Raw genomic sequence first — 25,556 nt, forward strand, 5'->3', positions numbered from 1 at the left:
ATTAGACAAGATGACCATATATGAACTGAGGACCTTAATTTCAGAAATAATGTTCAAATAAATGTTTATATTTACTTATTTTTGCAGTCAAATTAATATGATAAAATGCTGTTCCATGATTAGTGATGTTAGACAGTTTTTTTGTTTTCATTTGCAATTTCTAGATAACCATTGACTATCAGAGACATGATATTTGTTTTGAAAGTGCTTTCTATGTATCTTATTTCCTGAGTTAAATGATAACTTGCTTTGACTGTGATACTAAGCCTTAAAATTATGTAAAATGAGGAGTTTGTGTAACTCTGATAGATTCTTTAAATCCTATTAAACTGATATGAATTGCAATTTTTAAACCTTATACATGTGTGTTCTAGTGTTTTATGTTCTGATGTTAAACTTAAATAAGTTTCTCTCCATTCTAAAACATCTTTATGTATGCAAAGATCCAAAAGAAGATGTGTTTCTGCTAGACATAAAATAATTTTTTTGCAAGCATAATGTATCAATTGTGAACATTTATATTGAAACTAATCTTTCTTAAAAAGAATAGGTGATTAAGATTTTAAAGTTCAAAAATATTAAAAAAACATGAAATAGTTATTTTAAATCACCTGACCACTCATGATTATATTTAAAATTTCATCACTTTTTATATGAAATACATTTTAATGGAATGTAGATTTGATAATCACATTATAAGAGAAAGAAAATTCATTTTTCTAGGAAATCACAATTTCTATAATAAAATATTACTTATTGGAACCACCTAATAACGATAGAAGCATCAGCATTCATAGACTTTAGATCATTAGTATATGAAAGACCTTTATTTTGAGAAAAATAGCAGAGTTTAGTGATGAGAATTGAGACCATTACAGTAATAGAGGTTAAAGGTGATAGGGCCAGAAATGGAGGAGCAGCAGTAATAATACAATAGTAACACTACTTGCAAATAATTCAGGTATTTTCCATGTTGGAAAAAAACTTATAGTCAGAATCATCTTCATTTAATAAGTGATTACATATACATGGGAGGGACAGGGTAGGGTCAAGGATAATGTCCAATTATCTAGCTTACATATTATGGTGAACAATCATGCTATTGATTAAAGTAAGGAACACAGGAAGAGAAGCATATCTGGAATCATGTAAAGTTAAATTTTAGACATATCGACACATTAAAATAAAAACATTTTGTTGGAAAATATTGTGACGTAGAGCTCGAGTGGGAGCTCTGAGTCACAAATAGAAATATGAAGTGCATAGTTAAAATTTGATTCTCTGACAAGAAGAGGGTTACCGGAGGTGAGTTTGTAAAGAGAAAGGTGATGGGCAAAGAGCAATAGGGAATAAAAACTTAACAACAAAATGCTTAGGGAGGTAGGAAGAAAGCCAAAGGAGTACATCATTAAAATTTATTTAGCAATTCTTGACCAATAATTTCTAAGGCTGAGTTCGAAACAAGGAAGTTTATGACAGATGAATGACAACTGGATGTGGCAAGAAGGAAGTCATTGGTGACTTTGCTCACTGCATTGTCAGCAGTGATATATGGTTGGAAGCAAAAGTACTGGTGGCTGAAAAGTTAGGTGTTAAAATTTGGGGTAAAGTAGAGCTGAGCAAAGAAGCAGAGCACATAAGTATGCAGCATGTATTATTAGATAAAATCCAAAATAAGTAAAACTCATCTATGGTTTTAGTAGTTAATATGATGGTTGCCTTTGGGAGGAGAGTCAAAGGAGAATAGGGTGGGAAGACACAGGTAAGAGGAAGACTTCTGTCATGTTGATAATGTTCTACTATTTAGCTCCATTAAAAATCCCACACAGTTTTGGTAAATACAGCTTAGCACCATTTGCTTACAGGTGAATTCCATGTCATATTACTGTTACTGTATCTGCGTTCTTTATACCTTATTGGGAAGGTACTGTCCAAAAAATGATTATTGAAACCCAACCTATAGAGATGGGTTCCAAAGGACAGGTTTTTGTTCCTAAAGAGATTAATTATTTTTATATACTGTTAATAGACAGAAAATAGGTTAAGGCAGTACCAATGTGAACTATAACTTAAAAAAAGAAAAAGAAAAGGGGGGAAAGAAGGGAAAAGATCTAGTCAAGGAACTAGTATAAATGACCCATGGACATAGACAACGGGGTGGGAATTGACTGTGGGAAAAGGGGTTGGGGGTAGGAGGAGCAATGGGGGAAAAAGTGGGACAACTGTAATGGTAAAACAACAAATAAATTAAAGTACTTTCAAAAAATAAAAAATAAATAAAATAAATAAAAATAGAGTTCAATAAAATGTATTTAATGCACTTTAGTCCAATGTCTCCCAAATGTTGTATTATCCATGAATCATTTAAATCATATATTTCCTGCCTACAGTTAACATTTATAAAAATATATTTTATGATTTTTAATATTCTTATTCTTAAATTAATGACTAATATTTCACTCTGATTTAAAATAAATACCCCAGTCATTGTGAGTCTTCTAGTGAGAACCTGTGCAGTCTGAAAACTGAAGTGCTACAAGTTTGAGTTATTTTAGTCCAATAATTAGCAGTAAAACATTTTCAGGGATCTTATACACCAAAAGGAGTAATGTTTTATATTCACATTTTTTGACATAGTGAATGTAGCTCCAGACTATTATAACATCTAAAAACTCTAAGAGAATTAATGTATTACACTGAACATAACCAAATAATTCATTAATGTTTAGGAATTATTAAAATATATTCTCATGCTTCAGGGTAATCACAATGAAAAAATGTGTACATATATATTAATAAGATATGTGTGTTTACATATACATATACATTAATAAGGTATGTACAAAATGCCTTATTAACATACTTAATTCAATGAATGACACTTTCTATGGTGATTCATTTTATATATATTCTAAAACCAGTAAAATGTTAGTAAATTGGTTTTTAAGATAAATTTTAAGAATTAGCAGAATAAATCATTAATACACATCCATCTTCAGATTTTTATACAGGTATTAGTTTGATGATTATTAGCTACTTAAATTATTTATGTCAGACACTGTGGTAATACTCCACCTTTTGACTCTGTACTCTTTTTAATCAAAAAACAAAGTTTAATTTCTTAAAGAAATTATTTTACAACTTTCTTCCTTCATTTATAAGGGACCTCCACTTCTGCAGTGTGAGTGAATCTTTAGCATAAAGATAAACTACGACTGCTAACATCCTCATGAAATTTTAGAATAATCATTTTCTATAATACAAAAAGTATACTTACCTAAAATCTATAATTAATTTTTGTCTTTAGATGCCAATTTAAAAATAGATTGAGGTTAAATGAACTTCTTAACAAAAATGGGAATGAGGCAACCACACCATGTGCTGTTCAGCTGCCTGCCTGAGGATTTTGTGAAGCACAGAATAGTGTCCATCATATGCAATGTACTCACTGTGAAATGTGTTTGTGCTAATGGAATTTTTTTTTATAAAAAGGAAGAAAATTACAGTAAACCCGTTACCAATCATTCAAGTAATGTGAACAGACCCCTGTAGATGGTGACCAGATAGGACTAGAAAGCATTTATGATGTTTAGAGCATTATGGATGTTACAGGTTATGGATCATCTTGAGAGGTAATGCACATGTATAGTGACTGCTTGGAGGACATCAAATAATTATTTCTTTCATCTGATGTTGCTATAACCAGTCACTAGTGACAATAATACTGGATTAATTAATAAATAAACTAGACATCCTAGGATATGGTATATAGTACTTGTCTATTCCAAAAAGATAAACATTTTCAGCCAAATATAAAAATTAGAAAGACAAGGTATGATGAAAGAAGAGGAGACAGAGAGACAGAGAGAAGAGAAACTGAGGAGAGATCATAGAAAGCCAGGCAAATAAAAAGTGATTTATGTATTTTGCAGTTTAAAATTTATTAATGGTACAGTGATCTAATTACATATACTTTTACATATTTAAATTAATATTTCAAGTCACAACAATCAACCTTATATTAAACAACCAACATCTGTTATATCTTTATGTGACATTATCAAGGCTAGTTACTACAAAAATAAAGATAGATAAAATACATTTTCTTTTCTCAACTTTAGGAAATTAAACAAAAGAAGACAATCACAAAATAATACTGTGTGCAATAAAAGTGACGTATGAAATAACAACAGGGCAACAAAAAAAAGACCACCCTCAGAGATGGATTCTAAGCAGAAATAACTTCTGAATTAAGTATACCTCTGAACATAAGGGTTCTTAAGAAGAATGTCAAAGAGAGCAAGGCTTTTCTGCTAAGGAGAACATATCAAAAAATACAGAGGTATGGAAATTTGTAGGCAGTTAGTGGAGGAAGGTGGAAGTACAAAGCGAAAATTAGTGAAAAAGAAAAAGAGGCTTAGGAGGGAGGTAGCAACTAGATCTCAAAATGCATAAACTGAGATAATCTTTGTAGTAATAGGTAGGATATGGAACTGTCAGATCTAAATTTGGAAAGATTATTTGTGAAGCTGAGTACAAGATGCAGTTATGAAGCAAGATCAGAAGCAGAAACAACAGTGGATCACTGCAATCAGTGGAGCATTGAAGTTGATGGTTAAAATTTCAGGAGTTTTGCTATCCACGTGATGTTAATTGGAAACTGGAAATTGGCCCATAATGGGAACCTTCGCAGCACAGATATTAAAAAGTATGTCTACATATAAAAGTATGCCCTACCCCCTGCCTGTGCTCGCTTCGGCAGCACATATACTAAAATTGGAACGATACAGAGAAGATTAGCATGGCCCCTGTGCAAGGATGACACGCAAATTCGTGAAGCGTTCCATATTTTTCCTGGCTGGTTTGGCTCAGTGGATTGAGCGTTGGCCTGCGAGCTAAGTGTCGCTGGTTCGATCTTCCAGTCAGGGCACATCAGAGAAGGAAAACTCTGACTCCAAAAAACCTCCACTGCCTTGCGGCATACCTCTTCAGGGGAAAGGCTAAGGGAGTAAACCCCGACAGAAAATCCGGAGCCGGAGTCCCTAAGGCGGTTTGACGTTGTAGTCAACACCGGCAACTCCTGCGGCGCACCTGAAACCAAGCTGTATTGACTCCGTCTTTCCCTTGGATCCTTCAGCTGCGAAGAGAGGGGGGGTCTGCTGCATGGGCAACAGCAGACCCTCCATATCACCCTGCCCAGGCTCTGTAGCTTCAGCTCCACTGGAGAGGACACTCCAGCATCATTGCAAGATGTCGATTCAACACGGGAGGAGACAGATACCGTGTCACTCCCGAGTCGGACTGCACAACCATTCTCGGCGGTGCAGATAGACTCTTAAGAAGCTACACCATCGTCTCTCGAGATGGACGGCTGCCGACGACGACCCCCTGCCTACCCTGTTCCAGCTCAAAGAGCTGGTTTTTAACATTTACTAGAACACTACTGACTCAAGGCTGCAATCCTCTAGGTGATACATTTTGAGATAATTAAGTAAATGAGAGGGTGTGGATTTAAGATATATTCAAGAGGAAATACCTCAAATACCTGGTGGAGGATAAAGCTGATAGTTGCTATAAAATAAATTATGTATTTTGCAATCCAAAATTAGTATTAGTAATAATCTTATACAAGTTTGCTGTGATTTACAAAGATATCGGAATAAATCTACTCTAGACAATTCTTGCTTTGTCAAACTCCAAATGAAAAGATATCTTCATTATCTCTAGATATCTTAATATAACATGCTATCATGGTAGAAAAATGTACATGTGTGATGTAATAGAATTTTTAAGGAAAAGAAGGTGTGAACAATTTGTTGCAAAATTTTTGAGTGACTCAAGTAATAAAAGTTTAACTTTTTTCTTTCCAATGAAAAATTGAAATTGAGATGATAATCTAAATTATTTGAGCAAACTAAGGATCTGAACAAGCAATTGTGTTTCATGAAGTATGTACTATTCATATTTCCAATCTATTTTACTAGAATCACCTTTTATAAGAATGGTCTATATTAACATTCTGAAGAGTATATAGGTGACAGGTCTACTTTTTTTAATGTTTGCATTTTGCTAGATTATACAACTACTAATATTTTCTTTTGAGATCAACTTATTTTGCTGAAATATTGAGTGTAATTATTTTTTTCATTATGGCTTGACACATTTCTTTTATGAAGAATATTAATTTTGCAGTCTCATTAAAATGTGTAGATTATTATCCTGCCTCTTGCAGACATTTTAATATTCAACTAAAAATGTATAATTAAACACTTTAGCACCTTTTTACTATGTTTAAGCAACAGACAACAGTGCTATAGACACCATTGCATGTAAATATTCACATGTTGGCACCCCATAATTGTAATTAAACAACTTTATTTTAGTATTATGTTTGTAAAAGGTTTCATATTAGCACTTCATTCCCAGTTTTTATAACATTGAAAGCACATTTTCACATAGAGCTATACATATAGGAAATAAACAGGTCCAGTAAATGATTTTTCATGTGAGGCAACACTTCCTCTTCAGTAATATTTTTCAGTCTTTTGGGATTTTGAACCATTTTTTAAATTGTTTTTATTTTGATTTCAATCTTGTTATCACTTTCTGAAATATAACGTTTTTTTCAGATATTATGATAGTTCATGAAGATAGTGAGATTTCTCAATTCTAATTGAAATGATTCCTCAACATCTAGGCAAACACGGTCACCCTTTTTTGCCCTTTTAGCAAGAATTGCATTTTTTCCCCATAAATTACTTACTCTTGTTGATGACTGCAATATAAAGCAAAACATGTTGCATCTGATACATTTCTTGCCCCTAAAACTCATTTTGTAATTTGTGTTACTTGACCTTTTTCCATTTTTTCATGCATAGACAGCTATTCAAAAAATACTAATACTCAAAAGTATGAAAATGTGATTCTATAGCATATAACTGTTTCAACAGAAACAATATCAGTTGAGATAGTATCCTTATTTTTAGAAGTTATATAGCTCTGAAAGTGTTAGTGGATTCGAACTAAATTTGTTTTATGAACACTTTTATCAGTTTTTAAAAATATTTAGCTGAAACAATTTTAGAATGTTAAAAACTGACCTATGCCAATTTGGTCATCCGGAACTATTAGGTTTCCTGTAGTGGCAATCAGAGATCTCAGATATTTGAAGAATGAATGTGTTATGTCACCTCCCAAACACAGACTGATTGCTCGGTGTAATATGAATTTTTTAAATAAAATTTGGTGTGAGACTTGCTTTCACCTTTCATCACACTTTTCTAAATAGAGAGATATATAATTAGGGGTGAAGTTATAGTATTATTGTTGCTAATCCATGTTATAATGTTATAGAAAACAGCACCTAACATTATAACAACTGGAGAAAGATACACATTGTGTTAACTCTGCCTCTAGCAGTTCAGTGGACCCTGGAACCTAACACGGGAGTTGGATGCATAATTACATTGTAGTCAAAAATCTGTGGTGCAGATAGATTCCTTAAACTACTTGGATAGGATTTTTAGAGCATGTTAATACTATCAAAAAAGTCTACACAGGATACATCCCTGTGTAGACTTATGTACCCCTGACCATATTTTGCTTTTATTACCCTTGTTTAAAATGTACATGAGTAATATATTAGTGAAAGGACATAATTTTTAATAATTAAAAAAAAAAAAAACAATTTGTATTTGTAGTGTCCTTGTAATAGTGTTAGAATTTGCACCTGGTTGAGCACAGCAGATTTAAGGGTTCTTAACTTGACAGCAATCTAAGCAAGTTAAATTCACAAATTGGATTCTACTAGGAGAAAAGAAGCATGTTCTCTTGTAAAACTCTACCTCTTAAAAAAAAAATAGGTTCCAACTTAAACAACATCCCAGATGCAACTGAATAATTCCTCATTTTGAAAATCTTGTGAACCTTATTAACTCATCTATCAGTGTAAGAAATGACCTGTAAAATGTACAATTTTAAAAGCAAAGTATATTTATGTTAAATTTTACTGGTAAACATTTATGATATTTTGAAGAAGTTACATGTGGTAGATTTAAAAAATACGTCTGCAAAATATTTACTTGAATAAAGAGCTTTCTGTTATTGCCCTACGTGCCCAAGAAACAATTAACTATTCATTATGAGTCAGTTTCGTTAATTTTAGTTTATTGACATTGCTCCCCAAGGAGTAATGAGAAGACAGGTCATACTTTCCAGACAAATTTATTTCTTTATCTGAATCTACACACATCTTTTTTTCGCTGTCTCTATAGAAGATAAGGAAACACTTCTACATTTCATGATGTTCTCTGTATCTGTTTTTTTAGCTACTTCCTCTAAGACCTGAGTCTAAAAGTGATTTCTTTTTTACAGTATACCTTTGATCTCTCACGTTATGATACCTCCCTTGCATGAGTAATTTTAAGGATGTCAAGTGTCTCCCTCGTTAAAGAGCATGCTTTCTTCCATCTGCCATCCTATGTGTATTCTCTTCTCAAACTTTTACAGTTCCTTATAGTCACTGTTTCTGCACTTACCTTATAACCTGATTCCCAGGCTGCCACTCCGAAGAAGCTTCTCTTTGCCAATGTCAACATTAACTTGCTTGTTACTAGACCCAGTGGAATGTTTTTAGTCCTTATTATACTAATGTCTCTTCAGTATGTGAAATTGCTTACTATTCCCTTCAACTTAAATGCTTACTTTCCTCAGTATTTCAGTCACCATCTTTCCTGGAAATCTATCTATTGGGGCCATTCCTCAATTTGGTGATGAATCCCCTTAGTCACTGCATTAAAGCTGAAGTTCCTCAGAGCGCCACCCTATTACTTTCTTCTCATGTAAGCCACTCACTCTCCTTTGACGATTATAATCTCTTTGCTACACCTCCAGACTAGACTTCTCTCTAGAACTATAGCCCATCCTTGGCCTACTGACACTGTAATTTCAATTCTCTTCTGGCACTTCCCTGCCATTTGTTCAACCCTAAATGTACTGTGTATCTCATGTTAACATCTACTCATTCCTGTGTTTGTACCTCAGAACATAGCATCAGCATATTCCCAGCTACTAGAGTAATAAAATAATTTTTCTTTTGACCTTATTCTTCAAGGACTACAAAATCTATCTTGAATCTTTTTCCTAAAAAAAATATCTAAATGAATCTGGTCCCTTTCCTCTATCCTTTCTATAGGTTTCCTAGTTCAAGCCACCACTATTTCGAAAGAGAAAATGCAGCATCTTTTTATGCGATTTTCCTGTCCCTATTGTTGCCCCCTCTTCCTCTATTCCCTTCTCCCAGAATGGTTGCTCTGAAAATGCCAAGCTCATCTTGGAATCATTTTAAAGGCGTCTCTGACTCTGAAGATATCAAGTGCAGCCTCCTTACTGCATCTATTTGTCAAGTCCTTCTTTAGCCTATTGGAGTTGGAGATTTTTTCTTTGCGGTGGTTTTTTCGTTTTCTTTACTCACAAGCTATAAACTTGCCATTTCAAGCTACTATCCAAAAATACCACATTTTCTCTTGCCTTTTAGTCTTTGTATCTATTGTTCACTCACCTTAAGCCGTAACACTGACCCCACTTTTCTTAATTACCACTCATTCATTCTTCATGTCCCACTTCCGTTTCAAAGCCTACGCTGTGTTCAGTGGACCTGCCTAAGTATTTCTATACTAACTTACATTTTTCCACTATACCACTCACCATAGTCGGCTGTAATTCCCTGTTGGTTTTCAGAGCTGTCTGTTTGGTTGTAGGATTCCTTAGATCAGAGATACAATCTATATATTTCTTTTCTATTGTTGCCATAGCAAGTTACCAAAAAAAAAAAAAAAAAAAAAATGATTGGCTTAAAACAACACAAATTTATTATCTTTAGTTATTGTGGGTCAGAAATCTGACACAGGCATCCCTGAGCTGAAATCGGGGTGGCAGTGCCGGGGCTGCATCCCTTCTGGAGATCCTAGAGAAGCATCTGTCTCCTTGCCTTGTTTGGCTTCTGGAGGTCGCTACATTACTTGGTTCATGGATTCATTCTTCAATCTTCAGAGCAAGCGACATTGGATCCATGTGTTCTACATCTGCCGTTCTTCTGGTTCTCTTTCTTCTCTTTCCCTCTTCCACTTATCAGGGCCCTTGTGATGACTTCGGACCCCCTGAATCTTCCATATAATCGCCCTGTGTCAAAATCCGTTGATTCATAATTCACACTCCTATCTGTAGCCTAAATATCCCTTTCCCATGTAACCTAATATATTCACATGTTCTATGGATTATGGTATGGGTATCAAGAGGGTGTGAATAGTTATCACACCAAGTAGATAATATACTCTGAATACACATTTAATGAATGAACAATAATCAATCAATACATTTCAAAAGATATAAAATTGAATATTTTAATTTTGGTATAAAATTTAATGTTTTTGTGGTACCTATGAAAAATCATTGCTCAGACATAGTTCTATGTGTGAGTCAGTGCAATATGGTATAGTATAAATAACATGGAACTAAAAATCAGGAGACTGGCATTTTGTCTCAGTGCTGCTTTTTACTATTCTTGATTTGAGAAAAGTTAATTTATCTTTCAGGTAATCAAGCTTTTTGTTTTGTTTTGCTTACCTTTTTTACTGAAACATAGAGTTTGAAATAGAGACTGACACACTTGCCCCAGAAAAATATAAAAATCAAAAAATCAAATTAGTACATTTGAAAACTCTTATTAAATCTTCACTCACAATTAGAATATTATCCATTGAAGCAATAAAGTCATGCTCTATTTTTTGACACTTCAGTTGTTATCTGGGATTATTTATCCTTGATTCATCTTTTGAACTTAAATTTAAGAATGGTTTAAGTTTTAGTGTAGTCTGCGAGAGACACAATACAAATTTTCTTGCTTCTGTGGAACTCTTATTATTCCCAGGTTTTTTGTTTTGTTTTTTAAGTATATTAGTCTGGCTATGTACGTTTTATATGTGCATTTAAATTTTAAATAAAGGATAGAGACATTTTCACTTGTTTCAGACTACTTCCATCCCTGTCCTCCCTTCCCTTTATATTGAACACCTTGTTTTTGCACAGCTCTAGGACATCAATCCTTGACTCTGGTCCTTGTCTCAGAGTGTATCGGTCATTAATTATACTGGGCACTGAGGAGAATCCTGGTCTCGCCCGTCTCTCTATAATCATTCCCCATTTAAAACATGTTTGTAAAAATGTTTGAGTCAGGGTGTAGAAAATTTGTTAGTTCAAAAAGTAGTGAATATTTCAGGGTTAAAGTGATATAAACAAGTTGCATTAGTTTGCTAAGGTTACTGTAACAAAGTATTACAAACTTGGTGGCTTAAAAGAACAGGAATTTACTGTCGACATTTTGGAGACTAGAAGTCCGAAATACAAGTTTCAGTGGGATTGTTTCCTTCTGAGTGTTGAATGAAGGATCTGCTTTAGGCCTCTCTCCTTGGCTTGTAAGAGGCCATCTTCATGTTCACATGACGTACTCCCTCTACGCATCTCTGTGTCCAGTGTTCTCCTTTTATTAAGACATTGGTCATAATGGATTAAGACTCTTTCAAATGACCCAGATATGATCACTTTCTCAGGTCCTGGGTATTATAATTTCAATGTATGAATTTTGAGAAGAAACAGTTCAACCCATAACATAAGTAGTTACATCATACACATTTTTAATAACTGAAGTATAAAAATCAATAAATCATTGGAGCATTTTAATTATGCTTAAATAAACATTGTTGAAATTTTTCTATACAAATGCTGCGTTAAGTGAGATTTGGATGAATGTTTTTCTATGTGAATTTTAGAAATAATAGAGCACTTATATAAGAGCTTGATTGCAACTTATTAAGGAAATCGTAATTCAAGAAAAAATGCAAATAAATGAGCATAGTCAGAAAACACAAGTGAAGTGTTCTAAGTATTATTGAAAATTATGCAAATAATCAAAGGCTTATTTTGTAGTTTAATATTTTGTTAAATGAACAATTTCTATTTAGTATATAATTTTCCAGGTAGGAAAGCATTATTATTTAAGTTTGATCAACACAAATTAATTTGGTTACCTTTCAGGTAGGTGTTCTCATTATATTTTTATTCATTTTGATAGGCTCTGACAAATTACCAGCTACATTTTTATCACATTTTATTATATGAATTATCCTTGTCTCTGGCTCAGCTTCAATACCATATTTTCTGATTTCTATTTTATCCTTATTTGTATTATACATTTTTTATTGGCTTCTTTTTGTGTGATAGCTGGATGAGTGAATGAGCATCCTCTTCCTATGCTCATTTCTAACCTTTCTATTCTGTCATTGAAAAATCATTATTAAATATATTCATAACTATTATTTCACAATCATTAAGCCAAATTACATGTATTTTAATGGCTTTTCAGTTTCCAAAAGCAGCAACATAAGTTGATACATTGTTAAGATTATTTAGAGGTTAATGGCTACTTCTGAACAGAATAACTTGTTTAATAGACAATTTCTCCTCTAATTTTCTCAGGTAAAACACACTCAGAAGAGAATTAAGTGTTGTCCAGAAAATATAGTTTGTAAGTTATAAAAATATATACTTTCCTATACACTGTAACAAGATGAAATGTTTACCATAATTATTATCAGATAAATAATTGCTTTCCTCTTCAAAACATTATATCCATTATAATTTAGGAAACCAGTAAAAAGTTTCCTTATTTTTACTCACAGTCTTAATCTATATGATTGTTTTCTCATCATATGCTCAAAATAATAGTACTAAAAATTTGCAAGTATTTGTCTTAAAAATTGATTCTTTAAAATTAATTATAATGATTACTTGGTCATATTTGATCATTTTTTATTTGAAGTTATAAAGCATATTACAAAGTAGTTGATTCAGAGAAGCTAAAAATTACCACCCCCCAAACCCATTTTTATGTCATTTTTCTTAAAAATCAATCAATGAATAGAGGTCAACAGTTGATGTTATCAAACACAAAAAATTAAAAATGATGTTTCTCAGTTTAGAACTATATCAACTTTGCTTAGTTGAAAATGCTTCTCTCTTTTATTCTTGATCTCCTTTTTATCCTTTTAATTTAACATAATATATACCAAAAATAATGTTTGAGAGCTACTTCATACCTGTACCCAAACTGGTAATTAGAAAACTCTGAAAGCTAGTGAGAATATTAATGTTTTTTTCATTTGGTTATTGCGCAATGAATTTATAAGACAGGACAGTTGTTCTACAAAAACAGTTGTCCCACATTATGTGATCCTTCCTGCGATTCCTACTCCATTATAAGAACAAATTCATTTTTTGACTCATCATTATGATTGTGTGTTTCTCCCTTTGTATGAAAGCACAAAGGTTGACTGAAGGTCATGCTGTCTTTCTCTTTCCTTTCCCTTTTCTTTATTTTCCACGGCCCTAATACACAGTGCTCTATAGACAGGCCAGTATTAATAAAGGATTAGGTTTACTAAGGGGGATTATAAATTGCAAGAGAAAAAGCAAAACCTAAACTTTAAATATGACATTTCCCATAAACCCAAACCAAAGCACCCATAAAGTTAACAGTGATTCCTTATGGGTTTCTCTGGTCACTAACCTTCCTGCTCTTCTTACTCTCTTGTATTTCTCTAGGAAATTACCTCTTTCTTTGGAAGTCCATTTTGTAAATCTTTATTCAAATTTTGTCAATATAAATTTTATAGTATTTCTCAGGTAGATATTGGACACTGTATGTCCAGAATCCTTAAATAACCTTGTACAGAAATGACATTTTATTATTTAGATTTCCCAGGACTTAAAGTTTAGTACAACACACACACATGCACACAATGCTAGCAGACTCCTATATCAACAGCTTGATAATAAACGTATATAAAAATAAATAGTATCTAGAATAGCCAAAACTACTTTTCGAATGTAAGAACAAACCTGTGGGATTTACATTTAATTCAAAAATATATCATAAGGCCATAGTGATAGTGTGATGTAAATATAAAGATAGAAATATAGAACAATGGAATAGAAAAAGAGTCAAGCAAAAGTACATGTATGTTGTCAATTTATTTTAACAAAAGTGTTAATGTCTTAAAATGAAGAAGGAACAATCTCTTCAACAAATGGTGCTAGAACAGCTAGATATACATAGGCAAAATAAATAAACTTTGACCCTCACCACACATATAGATTCAAAATTAACTTAAAATAGGTCACAGATCTCAATTTAAGAGCTAAAACTATGAAACCTTTAAAAATATATAGAATAGCCCTGACTGGTGTGGCTCAGTGTATTGAGTGCTGGCCTGCAAACCAAAGGGTTGCCTGTTCGATTCCTAGTCAGGGCATGTGCCTGGGTTGTAGGCCAGGTCCCCAGTTGGGGGCATGCGAGAGGCAACCACACATTGCTGTTTCTCTCCCTTTCTTTCTCCCTCTCTTCCCCTCTCTCTAAAAAAGTAAATAAGTAAAATAAGTAAATAAGTAAAATGTGTATATATATATATATATATATATATATATAAAATAAAGTATTACTTTACTTGGGTGTGTAGAGATTGCTTAAATATACATTAAAAACACCAACTATAGAAGAAGAAAATAATCAAATTGCTCTCCATCAAAATCAAAACTTTTGTTCATGAAAAAACATCACTACAAAAATAGAAAAGATAGCCACAGAATGAGAACACATTTTAAAACCTTATATTCAACAAAGGACATTACTTAGAAACCATAAAGAATTCTTTCAACCTAGTAATAGGAAGACAAAAACCTCAATTTAAAAAATGAGTTAAAATATTAACAGACATTTTACTAATGAAAATATACAAATGACAAATAACCATATGAAAAATGTTCAATATTCATCATCGGGGAGATGGAAACATTAAACATTTATATACCTTACAATGTAATATCACAATGAGTCCAGTAACTATTTGTTCAATCAAGTATTGATACACGACATAATGAATAAGTAAAAATAACTATGCTGACTAAAAGAGACCAGAGAAAAAATAGTATGTACTAGATTCCATTTATAATATTTTAGAAAATGCAAACTAATCTATAGTGACAGAAAGTCCGTGTTTGTCTGGGTATTGTGTGAGTTTGTGATTGGGGAGCATCAAGGAAGAGATTACAAAGGGATAGATAAAAACTTTGGGAATGATGGATATGTTCATTATCTAGAGTGTAATTTTTTCATGAGTGTGCATACACATCAAATTATGTACATATGTATGTAAGTTAGTTCACATCAATTTCATCTCAGTAGAGAAATAAAATTTGATATAGTGAATAACAAATAGTAATAAGCAAGAAACTTCATTTGACAGTGACCAAAAACAATAAGTAAAAATCAAGCATAATAGAAATAAATGATCTCCAGCCCATAGAATGCACAACACCAAAAATAAACCCTAATGTCAATTATGGATTTAGGCGGTTGTGATATATCAATGTAGATTCATGAATTATAGCAAATGTACCCCTGATGCAGAAGGTTGATGTGGGGAATACTGTACATGTACAGGACAGAGGTTTCTGGGAAGTCTCTGTACCTTTCTCCTAATTTTTCTGTAAAGCTAAAATTGCTTTAAAAAATAAAGTAAAAAAAAAAATACATGAGCTTAAAAAATAATATATGTATTTAAATATGTATGTCTTTCTCCTTTCATGGGCACTAACAATATGTTTTTTTGTTGTTGTTGTTGTTAGTTTATTTTTAGATAGACACTTATATCCTCCCAAATTTTCAGTTTTTTCTTTTTGGAATATTAGTGTTTTCATTACAAATGTTTATATCTACCATAAGGTTCACAGCAATTTGAAATTCAGCTGCAAATCTTAAATCCTTCCAAATCTCAGTAGCTTCTAACATTCAAGTGAAAGCAAGAAACTATATATGAGTGTTGAATCAGAATTTATGGACACTTAGACTCAGTATTCTGGCTAACGAGGCAATGTATCTTTTGGGAAAATGGCTTAGATTTGTGAAAATCTGGCTGAAAGGAGATGTGAAAGGTTAACAATCTAAGATAGAGTCTGACAGCAGGAAACTTTCTGCACTTTTATATGAAGAGTAGAAGCCACTTATTAAGGATATACCATTGTAGGAAAGACCCAATTTGCTCAATACATTCTTTATGAAAGTTATTTTAAGTATGTCTAAATAAATAAAATTACATTTTACTTAAATAAATAAATGATTTTATATCAATAAACAATTTTAAAAATACAAATAAAATGGAAAACATATCCCTGTGTAAGAAATAGTTTTAGATTTAGATACTTAACATTTTCTATTTCTTATTTCAAATCTATTGTAAATGGGTTCAGAAAGTATCATATACCTGAAGAATGTCTCAAAACAAGTTATAATTCCTTTGGCCCTGAAATCTATGACAAAAGTTTCCAGTATAATAGGGATCATTTATAATTAATTGTCAAAGGAATATTAATTTCATACAAAACTCTTGTCATATAATTCAATATGGGCAAACAGAGGAGGAAAAAGAGGAGGAAGGGGTGCCACCAGAAAAACACAGACATGAAGATTGGCATAAATCTTATTGACAAACATGAATAAGGATGGCAAAATAAAACATTAATCTTATAAAAGCTGAATAGAATACACAAACACACGATTTCAACACTTGCTTATTTAAAACATTCTAGGCCAAAACCACTTCTAACTTCTCATGAAAAAGAAACATTTACATAAAAGACACCCCCGCTTCCATGTCCACGCAGGTAAGGATCAGCATTGCCTGCACGGCACACATTCTGGGGGCCCATCGCCAGCTTAGCTTTCTGAATCCTCTGCACCGGTAAAAGGACCTGAGCATCTCCTCCATCATTGCCGTCTTCACATACCCGAAATTCCTTGAAATTCATTTTTAATCACTGACCAGCTGCTGCCCCCCGACGTCAACATAAATGCCTGTGGAAGTAAATGAATAGTTGTCCACAGAAGAGTAAGATTTTGTTTGCTTTTACTTCAAATCTAAAGGAAATGGTTTCTTCCATATTTCAACAGATTTTCATAATTCAGAACTGCCTTTGCTTAAAATATCCATTTTCATTCTTCCTTCCAAACCTTTAAATCATTGAAAAGAAGAAAAAGGAGACACATCAGATATCACTGAACATGATGAAACGGTAATTGCCGTCTTTTATTAAGATTGCTGGGCTAGAAAGGTTTGGTACGAAGACAGAGTTATTCAGCAGTGTGTGTTTAAAACCCATGAAGCTTAAAATGTGACAAGCTCAGCACCATAAAATATTCTCAACTGCCTCTACCACTAGGTCCCACATACTTCTGAACTTTCACTTACAGGAAAGTGATGGGTAGAGAACAGTCAAACATTCGTTTTATGACAGCTATTTGGGGGTTGTAAAAATGGAGGGGTAGGCTAGACAGGAGACAGTAAAACTTTCTTAAACCTAAATTTATAAACCCATTTTGTTATTTGGGCCACACTCCCTGACAGGATACCTGGACCTCAAGGGAAGCAGCAGGAATTCAGTCTTATTTAAAGAAAACAACAGAAAAGCACAAGTAAAGTACATGTGCTGCTTTCTGAATTGAGAGCTCAGATGTAGAGGGAGGCTTTGCTCGCCACCCAACATGTTGGCTTCGGAGGTAATGTTTCCAAAAAGTGCTCGTAGGTTTGCCATGCTTTTGTGGGAGGTTTCTAGGATCTGTAAGACCATTCTCAGACTGATGACTGGAAAGCTATGAATGAGTTGAAGCAGCTGTCAAATATTAGCTGAAAGTAGCAGCATATTTATTTCATAATATTAGGGAAGACTTCTGAAATCATGTGTATTAGTTTAAAATGTTATTAGGAAATCTGAAAGGACATTATCTACCATTACATACTTATCATATTCTACCATTTACAGAAAAGTCCTCCAAGTCTTTATCATATTCCACATTTTGATTACACCTTAAATTTTTATTTTATTATATAGTTGTCATAGGAGACAGCTTACCTGGCATATATTGTATGTAAAAGGTGGTTTAAAATTGATGAACTTCATTGTCATTGGAAATTGTATTCATTATTTTGTTCAATGCCTTTTTTTAGGGTGGAATGATCAAGATGAAATAAAATATATTTCAGATTATGAATCATCTGTTGTTTTCTTCCCCATGGCTAGCTAGTGTGCCTATAAAATTATCCAGAGGAGCTTCCAGATTTAGATAATCATGGCAGAAGAAGTAGATATTTTTCTAAACTGCAACCTTTGTTGAGAGTATGTCATCAGCACAAACAACCCATTTCCTCATGGTGGCTTCCTCTCTTGGACACTTTTTTGACAGCATAACATAGTGGCATTCAAATCCTTTACAGATGTAATAACCTTAAATTTCAAAAGGAAGTATCTAACACACTTGATTGTTCTTCTCAGTCCCCCTCTTATTTCCTGTGCCAATTTTTCATTCTCTTTAGCAACCAACTGTTTACATGTTCATCTAGTCAGAACATTAGTAAATTTAACCACTAGTCTACCAGTTTTTGTTGTTGTAGTTTATTTTTTTATTACCTCCCTAGCCATTAATACAACTATATGCCCTTTCTCTTTCCTTTAAGACACTATGGACATTAATATGGGTTATGTAATGGTGGAAATCTAAGCAGTAATACAGCTAAATTGTAAAATGCCAGGAAAAATATATACATTTAGAGAGCAGATGAAGAGCCTTATTTTCTTTTCTTTTTTTTTTAATTTTTATTTTTAATGAATTTATTTATTTATTTATTTATTTTTTGGGGGAACCCCTGCTCTGTAACAATTCCTCCCTCTCAGACTAAGACCTTTAATAATCTTATAAAGGACAATGGGCAAAGGTCTCGTACTCCTCCAGCTGTTTCAGGCTGGACATGGTTATCGTCCTACCTACCCTTGGGTCCAGAAATCCCTAATAAGAGTGGGGGTGTGGAGGGGAGGATGGCCTTACCACATGGGGAAGAATCTTGCAAACTCTAGATCAGTTGGCTGTCCCCGGGCAATGGCATGCTCCAGTTAACAAACTGGCATCCTTGTTGTATTCTGTCTGGATGAATATTTCTTCTTTATATCTTTGTTGGACTTCCATGTAGCTCAATTTTCTGGAACTTCTAGTTGTCTCTAGTTTTGAGGTAGTTGTATTCCTTCTTAGTTGTGGAGGGAGATGCAGCGTGTCTGTCTAGGCCTCCATCTTGGCCAGAAATCCAAAAGCCTTATTTTCTAGTGGTGGAAAGTTTTGAGTCCCTGGAAGTTCCTCTGGTCAAATCATCTCTCTCCACAATTAACTGGGGATGGGAGGGAATAGGGTGGCAGAGAGAGAGAGATAGACACAAATTACCATATATGTTTCCTTGAATGAAATCTTAAATTCAAAATAAACCAACATCATTATCATCCCTTTTAAGCTATTGTTACTCCCTTATTTCCTCCATGGTGTAAGCACCCATTTTCACACCCATATATTTGCACGGCCTTAGAGTCTTTTCCCTTGCCCTAAACAGTCAGCTGTCAACAGTAAAATCCCATTTAACTAAATCTATCTCAACAATGCCCTTTCCATCCAAAATTTTACTAACTGGTTAGTCGCTTCAGTTTCTATTGCCTAGATTTTTTCAATCTCTCCTAATTAATATTTGTTTCAGATATTCTCAAGTTAATTTATGATCTCTAAGCTTCTAACAGGCAATATTTCTATATTCCAAGACTGTTACTATCTTACTATAAATCGCCATGACTTTGGGATTCAAGCTGCGACATTTTATGGTCTGGGCTTGACTCAACTTCAGTTTTCCTCTCTCCTATTTGTAGCATTTCCTAGGTCTTGACTCAACACATTCGGAACTTGTTATATTTTGGTTTATTTTTTTAAATTTATTTTTATTGTATGTTTCCATCACTATTCCCCTTGGGCCCCCCCTTGGCCCACTCCCCCCCCCAAAATCACCACACTCTGTCCATGTTTATGAGTCCTTTTTCCTTTTTACTCTATCCCAATCCCTCCACCCCAAACCTCTGCCCCGAGAGCTGTCAGCCCGCTCTTCATCTATGAGTCTCACTATTTTGTTTATTTTGTTTGTCAGCTCAGATTGTTCTTACATTCCACGTAGGAGTGAAATCATATAAGCCAGTCAGAGAAAGCCATGCTTTATTTTAAACCATGGTTTTAAAAAGCTACTCTCTTTCCCTTGAGCACCCTTTCCTCTCCTTTCCCTAGTTCATATTTTGCAAAACTAAAAAGTCACTGATTTCAAAAAGCCATTCCCTATACTTACAAATTGTATTTGTTGTGACTTCCCTGCTTACTTTAATGCCAAGGAAAGGCTAATACTGAGTTGGGCATGAAGTGGGTAAAGGCATATGTCTTCAACACATGGTAGATAACAGATTAGATTAGAAAAAAATATTCCACCCAATTTCATGTAAAGAAGCAGGGTCAGGGTCAGGGACAAAAGCTATCAGGTAGCAAATAAAAACTTTGAGAAAATTCTTCAGCAATTTGGTAGGTTGGTCATTCAGTAAAAATGACTAAGGTAAGTCAGTATTTGGAAGTAGTCCAGCCCTGCATTATTCAATAATGTACCTCCCTTCCAAAACTACAGAATCAGAATGACATATGTCTACCTGGGCTAGAACTGTATCTGATTCTGGTTGAATCTAAATTAGGAGCTGATATGTTTATACATGATCTCTCTCTATATATAATTTTGGCTTCTTTCTTCTGAAGGACTAGCAGCAATTCAAATCATTTTAAAATGTATTGAGACAAAGAATAACTAAAGACAACTGTTATCTCAAAATACAGTCTTTTGATATAAATAAAGAAGTCGGTTGTCAAAACTCATTATAAGGTCAGGTAAACAGCAAGCTCCCTCACCTAAGTAAATCTTCAGCCACTGCAATTTTCGAATTTGTTTCAGTCCAAAGTACAGTAGTCCCTCTCTTTATCATGGTCCACTAATCATGGCCTCACTGTATTGCGGGATGTTTAAAAATATTATATTTAATTATTTATCATGGGTTTTTCACTATACCATGGGATTTTGTGGTACTGTATACGTATGTTGTTAAAGTTACGTAGGTTTAAGAGTGTAGAATAAATGTAAGGTTCCTACTTTGCGGGGGGGTCTAGAACGTAATACCCATGATAAGTGAGGGAATACTGTTTTATATTTGCCTCCAAGTATAGGCAAGCAATCAAAATAATTCCTTGAAATGCATTTTAAAATTATTTTAAACTAGAAGTTTTACATGCAATACAAAAAAAATTATCATTGTACTTTAATGTTTTTGTTTATCCAGACACAGACACAATATAAATTACAGGACCTTTTTTTTTTCTGTGTGTTGATTTATTGTCAGAGCAATAATTGACTCTTGGTAGGGTAGAATTCCTTGATTGAAAACAACTTCCTTAATCTGTAGCATTTTGAGAATATCAACTTCCTGATGAACTGTTTAACTACAAAGTTAGTTAGTATACTAGTTAGCTACCTATGTATGATCAAATAATGTACTTCTAACATTTATGATATTGAAAAGAATGGCTGTATAATTCTGTCTTTATAAAATATATTTTAAATAATAATCATAGGTGGTGCCAACAGGAGTAAAACCTCTATTAATATTTTCTTCCAGCTTTTTTTGTGCATAGTATATACAGGGTAAGGAAAAAGTAGATTTACAGTTGTTCAGATGGAAAATAATATAATAATTAATAAATAATAATACAAGAATACACTCTGTGTTTCACTACCCACATCTGTGAACCTACTTTTGCCCCCCCCGAACATTTAGGGTTTTGTTTTTTCAGAATTAGATTCAGATTATTTGTTAGAGCTACAGTCTAACCTTTTTCAATTATCATCTTATCAACATTTTCTGCATCACTAAGTAGTTTTTTTCACTTTGAATCCACTGTAAAAGCAGAATATATTAGTGCACTGTGAAGCCAGATAACTTGTGTTTACATCCCGGCTCTTCAGCTCACTGGCTTTTTTACATTGGGCAAATTAGTTACCTGGTGTGTGTCCCTTCCTCAGCTATGAAATGGAGAATATAACACTACCTTCCTCATAGGGTCATAATGGGAAATAACTGAATTTATATATATAGTGCCTAGAACATTGGCCACTGTACTTAGTAACTATTATCATTATTCTTATAATTTAAGTAATCTTTCTCCATGAATATCCAAATGACTCCAAGGACTGAACTCTTGACTTTTAAATTTTCTATTCAAATAATAAAGGTTGTCTTTTCATAAATGTACTGAATTACTGTATTTTTCACAAATATGTTTGTATATTATATATTACATAATATTTGCATATATTTTATACATTCTGTTTTTCCTTTCAAGTAACTTTTTATATGGTAACCATCTTAAATCCTAGATTTAACTATTTAAGTTATATAGTGCTCAAAGATAGCAAGATTTTATGATTATATATTTTGACTATGTTATATATTATAATTATCTTTCATATAGTATATTCACAAACATACACACATGTTTTATCTATATATGGATATTTTTTCACTAACTTTTAAAATTTTGTCTAGAATATGATGAATTTTTGTGATCTATGTACATAGGTTTCTTTTAGTTCCAAAAAGGAAGATATTTTTTCTGCTAAAAATTGCATTAGTTATTAAGTATGCTTATTTGATTGTTGTGGCATCTTCTCTGGAAAATGAATATTTAAATTTTGTCTACTCTCTGTCCTCCTTATCTATCACCTCTGCTTATTTGTATTTTATTTTTCCTAAATACTTAAGAAATTTTCTCAGTTTTTTTCAACATCATTCATTTGATTTTTGCATGATCAAACCTGCTCTTATTGCCTTGAATATAGATTTATAATTCTGCTATTATTTTGCTTTCTTTGTGATCTTCTTAAAGAGCTTATTCATTTGACTCATTAAATTTTAGTCTCATTACACATTTATATCCTTTTTAAAATACTACAGTCTCCCTATAGCCTTCAATTCTCTTTCATAATTTTCATATTATTTTGAATTCACTCAGATCCCAAACAGTAACTTTTTTTTCCCTGTAGAATTGTTTTCAAATGTATGTTTCTTCTTCTGGGGTATCTTTCCCCTTTGATTATGAACCTTTTTTCAAAATCTGGTATTGACTTGTTTTGTTTCTATCTTCAATATATTCTTCATTATCCAGACATTCATGTAGATATTGGTCCTGTGAAGTGGCTCTAGGTAATGGTTAGTTTCCACTTTCAGAGAACTTTGTAGACATATATGTTGATGCTCACACCTCTAAGCCCAAACCTCAATTTGCCACATGTTCTAGCTTTTTGAAGCCATTTCATTTCTGGGATTCAGTGCACATTTAATATTTTTCTCCTCAAATTCCCAGTTGGTGTCTTTTAAATAGTCATTTCATAAATGTATATAGAAAGATAATCAGAGAGCAGAGAAATAAAAATCTCAATATTTAGGATGCCCTAAAGATGTTGCGCACTTCCTAGTATTCTGTTTGGTGCAGACTTAGAAGACAGAAAGGAGAACAAATTACCTATACTATAAAAAGCATAAACTGTCCACAGATTTTTTTTCCTATCAGACACAGTCAATTTTATAGTCAGTGAATAATCCCTCTATACTCCACTAAACATTTTCTTATCGGGCTAAGTTTTGGTATATCTTATCTATATTTTTGTATATAGAGGGCACTGCTAATCAAAAGGGTTTATAAACATGACTTTTAACTGAAAATATTTCTAAGAATGCATTTTCTCATTTCTTTACAAGTAGAATTTCATCTGGGAAAATACATCTTAAAATCATATTAATTATAAAGATGCATTCTTATTTTATACATGTACTTTCTGGCTGCCCTCTTCACTTAACCTTGCAGATTTCTGTTCTTATAAAATGATATATATTTTCTAGAAAGCGATGTAGCTGTCCTGATCTTCTGAGAAGGTAAAGGTGACATTGAGTATTTTCAATAAAGGCATGTTTTATCAATAGCTATTCAGGGCCCAGAAGCTTCTGTGGTAATCTAGGGTCCCCAAAAGGATGAACAGGCCTCCATGATTTCCTTCTAGTGACAGTGTATTTAGTTTTATAAGCTAACCAATTATGCCTTATGAGCTATGCCATTTAAAAAAATGGCTAGGAATATAATTCAACATATTTTAATGAACAAAAAGCTGTAAGAATGATTACAATGAAAATTGTCTAGGTGGAGAAGTAGTTAGTTAAGTTTCATGGGGTTAGTTCTGCATATAGATAGACAAGCAGTGCCATTATATGAAAATACATCATTGCAATTTACATACATCAGAATATTTAAGGTACTGAAAACACTGATAGGGAAAAATCACCTATTATAAGTATACTAAAAGGAGATATATGAAATGTGAGCTGAGCATCAAATGAGATTCATCTGTAGAGTAGGAGAGAAAAACATTTAAAGTCCAATAATTTTATAGCCAAGAGCCTTGAAAGCAACATTTAAAAAAGACTTGATAACCTGTGTATTGACTTTGAATCAAATCCATGTTGGGAATTGATTAAAACTTAATGACAGATGTTGAATTGGATCAGCATTAAAACAAATATATACAAGAGATTTTTGAAAAAAAAAAAAAAAAGAATTTTGCTTAAGAAAATGTTTCCATTTGAATTTAATTTCCCAGCAGTGTTTTTGCATCAGTAAAAGGATGAAAATAATGTAATATTAACATCTCTGGAAACTAATCCTGGACACCTGAATAACTCTTAAAACAAGGAAATAGAAGCTAAATATGTTATTTCAGAGAGAAGAATCTTAAGTCTCCTTAAAATTTATATTTGCATCCATATTATATATAAGAAGATGTTATCACTCCCTAATTATAATTTAATTCACCAGATATCCTTTGTGCCTCTTTAAAATTCAATTACTTTGACCCCTGGCTCACCAGTATAATGATACCTGATTATGCTGCTTTAGACTATCTCTTTGCAAACTATTTTAAAATTCACTCATTATTTTTTGTTTAATCTTTACCAAAGGAAGAGTTATATTTTTTCCTATGATATAGCTTTATTCCAAAGAAAAACTTGTCTACATCGATGATGCCTTTTTTTTCTTCTTTTTTCTTTCTTTTTTTTTTTTTTTTTTCTGACACGTTATATCTTCTGTCTTAGTCAATGAGATCATGGTTTTCAAAATGTGATTCCTGGAGACTTTGAATTACAAGAAAATCTCATTTGCTCATGGGAAGTGAGGGACAACCTGGCATGTGGGACGTGTACCCCCGCTTCCTGACTCAACATAAGAAGCTCAACTATTAACCATTTAAAGTTTGAGTTTTGTTTTTATGTCACTAGATGAAGGTCTGTGCACGGATTGTTAGTATAAATATTTCCAAATGCAACCAAAGGATTTCAGATGGTTTCCAAAGGAATTTTAAAGAGTTTTGACTTAATCATTCTATTCTTTTAAAGCAAACATTTAATACCTAATCTGAATCTCAAATAAACATCTGTGTTAGAAATAAAGTAAG

The 25,556-nt window shown here is 32.9% G+C and overlaps 1 protein-coding gene and 1 non-coding gene across 2 annotated transcripts in view; both read left to right on the forward strand.

Annotated features, from left to right (window-relative positions):
• FSTL5 (follistatin like 5) overlaps positions 1–25,556 on the forward strand; it is a 494,569-nt gene that overhangs the window by 257,122 nt on the left and 211,891 nt on the right. The window lies entirely within an intron of this gene.
• Positions 4,747–4,853, forward strand: LOC149999371 (U6 spliceosomal RNA). The gene has a single exon (XR_016513876.1). It is a non-coding gene; the product is annotated as a U6 spliceosomal RNA (small nuclear RNA).

Source organism: Furipterus horrens, unplaced genomic scaffold, assembly GCF_987537825.1.
Source record: "Furipterus horrens unplaced genomic scaffold, mFurHor1.1.pri manual_scaffold_10, whole genome shotgun sequence".
NCBI classification, from domain to species: Eukaryota; Metazoa; Chordata; class Mammalia; order Chiroptera; family Furipteridae; genus Furipterus; species Furipterus horrens.